Below are 3,634 nucleotides of genomic sequence, written 5' to 3' on the forward strand. Positions count from 1 at the left end.
ACGGCAGGGGGAAGAGATGTTGTTCTGACGCCAGCGGTACTTCGGTAAACGTCTTCCGGAAGTGAACAGCATTGCAGAACAGTTTATCAGGAAGTGCGTCATATGCTTAGCTTAATACGGTAATGGGAGTCTCAATAGTTCAGATGAATATTGTTTCTTCGCTAAACTGCAAAGAGTTTTAAATCATGACCTCCGAGTCTAGCAATCCAGTGCGAATATTCCTTCCTTACTTATTTGCTTACTTTCTTTTCATTAGTAAACATTGAAATCATAGTTGAATCTATTTATCGGTGCATTTTACGAAATGTGCAGTGAAGTTGGTATTCTTTTTGTTCTTGCACCAGGAGTCGGAGCATAATAACTTCGCCTCCTGATGATCAACACAAGTTGGCATACACAATTCATATTAAGACTCGTCGAATTACTTAAATGAATGTTTCAATTTTGGGCCAAATAATATGCATAATTCATTCAACCGTACGTATAGCGAGTCTTAATTCAGTCATCCTTAGCTCCAAGATTAGTCTCTCTATAATTCATTACTCACCCGAATCAAAATAAATATACCCAACATGTTCTGTGTTTACTTCTTGAGTTCTGCAAATAGGTAAATATTAGTTATAATTTCCAATGGGAAGTATAGTTTTTATTATAATCCAAACAAAAAAAAAAGAATACTGTAATAGAAGGAAAGAATAAAAACAGTGAGTTTTTAACTGGAGAGAATTGGAGAAATCTGTTCGTTAGGAGTTGAGTAAAAATACTCCAACGGAACGAATATGGATCTTTACTGTTAGACCTTCTATCCGAGCTTCAATTTGGATATTGTGTTTCGGGAGTTCTTTAGTTTTAATCCACCAGTCACATTAGAACGTTTTTCGTCGCATAATACAAAAGATAAACATTAGTGGAGTCCTAAGATAGTAATGGACTAAGTAATAATATACTGTATACTACATGCCAGTGCCATTGAAAGGGGAAATAGGTTCAAAAAAGATTTGAGTAAAAATTGCGTTCTAAACAAATCGCTATCAATAAACTGTTATTCAAAACCAACTGCCTCCAGGATAACTCTCATATATCCAGAGAGTGTTGCCAAGTGGAGTGATGTTGATATTTCTTTTAGTTATGCGAAGAAACTTGGATCAAGCTGATAAAGATCTTGAAAGAGAAATAGTAATATTTTTCCTGTCAAGCTGGTTTCTTGTCAGAATTTTGTAAATAGGAATATAACGTAAATATTATTGGGAAATCACATAAGAAATTTATCAGAAATTTTTTGTGTAAGAAAATTACTTCAAATTCTGTTCTGCTTGACTTGTGACAGAAACTATAAAGCCCCACGAAGCATATAAAACTAGTTGGTCGGATGTTAGTTCCTATCTCATTATGTTTAATTAATATTTTATTTAATTAATTAAATATTTTAAAATTAATAATTTATAAAATGAAAGAAAACTTCATTTAATTCGTAGTGATAATCTCTTTCATATCTTCATAGACAAAATTTATTTAATGAATTACTGTTTCCAGATCAATCTAATGAGATAAAAATTAAAACATTATTTCGGCTAATGCATACATCACCAAACCAGTAGACAAAATGTTTTCAATTCTCAAGTACTCCAGAAATCTAAAAGATATCGCGTGATTAATTCTTCACCTGTACAAGAGTCACTATATTTTTTAAGTATAATAAAATCATCTTTAAAAATTAGATGAGTCTTCGCATTGTAGCAGTCAAATATTCTTTAATATATATTAAAGCAATTTCCGTATATTTCTTACTCGTTCTGAGGAAGGTTTCATTACTTCGCCTTTTATTTGCAAAACAGATATTCGATGTTCTTCCGGAACCCTTCCCCACCTCCTCTTGAAAAGTTCAATAAAGAGCAAAAGGGAGAGAGAAGTCCACTAGAGATCTGCAGAGAAGTGAGGAATAATACATGTTAGTAAGTTGACTTACTTGAAGAGGACGTTTTTCGGTCTTGGAATTGTACCCCAACGAAATGGGAAACTAATGAGATCTGGTATCGCTTTGCTATTTCGTTCGGGACTGCTATTAACTCTTCACTCACCAGCAAAACACATTCAAATTCAAGAGCTAAATACACATTTGAGTTCTTGGTAAGTCGAACATTAAATGCAGTCTGATGAATGTTTGGATAGCGTGAAGAATATTTGATAATATTAATCTCTCCTTAGGCAATAAAAACGAAATTGAATTCAGATTTGAGTTGAATTTAAATTCGATGCACTCGTCTGAAAATTAAAATTAGATTTATCGATTTTCAAAGGAGTGAAACAACAAGGATGTGTACGTTTTGATCTTGATACTTAGTAATAAGCTAAAGATGTCTATGATTTTAATAGTACAGCGGAATATTCCGAAAGTATGAATATTTAGAATTCTAAATATTCACTTAATACTTCCCATGAAACGTAATAATCCAGAGTTATCTCCTCCTTGGCTTTATGATTTCTTATGAGGGTTTATTCCATCATAATAAATAATAAAATCCTATATTTTCTATAAATCTCGTTAAAGGAAATGATCACTTTAGTACAATAACTGAAGATCGATGGATGGCTCCAGAAAACATTCGAGTTCTATATTTTTAGCATTTTTAATATGTGAAAATAACACGGAAGTACATGTATTTTAGTGGATATATTTAAATAGAAAACTTAACTACACGGTCGTTATGTTATTATTTTAACAGTTTCTTTAATATTATGCTAAAACGTATTTAAAAAATTTAACTATGCCATTCTTTAATATATCTCGCATGAAAGGCTTCTTTCTCTCTCTCTCTCTATTCCTCTTTTTCCGTTTTTCATCAGAACGCCAGCATAATGCGTTTTTTCCCTTTAATTTTCGAACCTCTTCTTTATCATAAAGCTATTGCAATCTCGGATGCATTTAGAAATCCAGTGGAATACGGGGACTGGTAACATTGCTTACTGGAATACAAATGAACAGTATGCATTTTGATGAAAAAAAATCATTGTCAAACATGTTATTACACAGTACAATCGATGTTTTGGTTGCAGATTCAGACACAATGTTTTGTGTCTGCATCTGTCAGAAAACAGCAATCAAATTTTATTGAAATGGTGTAACAGATACTCTCACGGTCACAAACACACACAAAAGATATATTGCGCAAGTAGAATCAAGAATAGATATCAGGAATTACAAATGAGAGAATTTTTCCTTCGGGTATTTATTTATTTTTGAAGAGCTAAAGAAGGCGATTGAAATTATATTAGTCATTGAATAAAAATTATTGAAGCTATGCGCTATTATATCGTTACTATATTTTCTGTAATACAGGGATACTTGCACACCATATTTTGAAAAGAAAATAATCTTAGCTTGTATTAAACACACATCATATTTGATATAATCGACAAAAATCATCGTAATTCACTGTCCGATATACATTGTTTACTTTGAAAGAAAAGGTACTTCTGAATCAGTCGAATCAGTACTGATTTCAAATATGCTTTGAAATATTTGCACCATTATGGATAAACAATGGGCCCTATATCATATATAGGGCCTACTGTAGTGCAGTCACACTCTTCTATTATTGCATCGGCCTTGCTAAATTAAAAAGTGTGGCGCAGA

The sequence above is a fragment of the Typopeltis vanoorti genome, chromosome 18 (assembly GCF_054136105.1).
Source record: "Typopeltis vanoorti isolate ZY-2024b chromosome 18, IOZ_Tvanoo_1.0, whole genome shotgun sequence".
Lineage (NCBI taxonomy): Eukaryota > Metazoa > Arthropoda > Arachnida > Uropygi > Thelyphonidae > Typopeltis > Typopeltis vanoorti.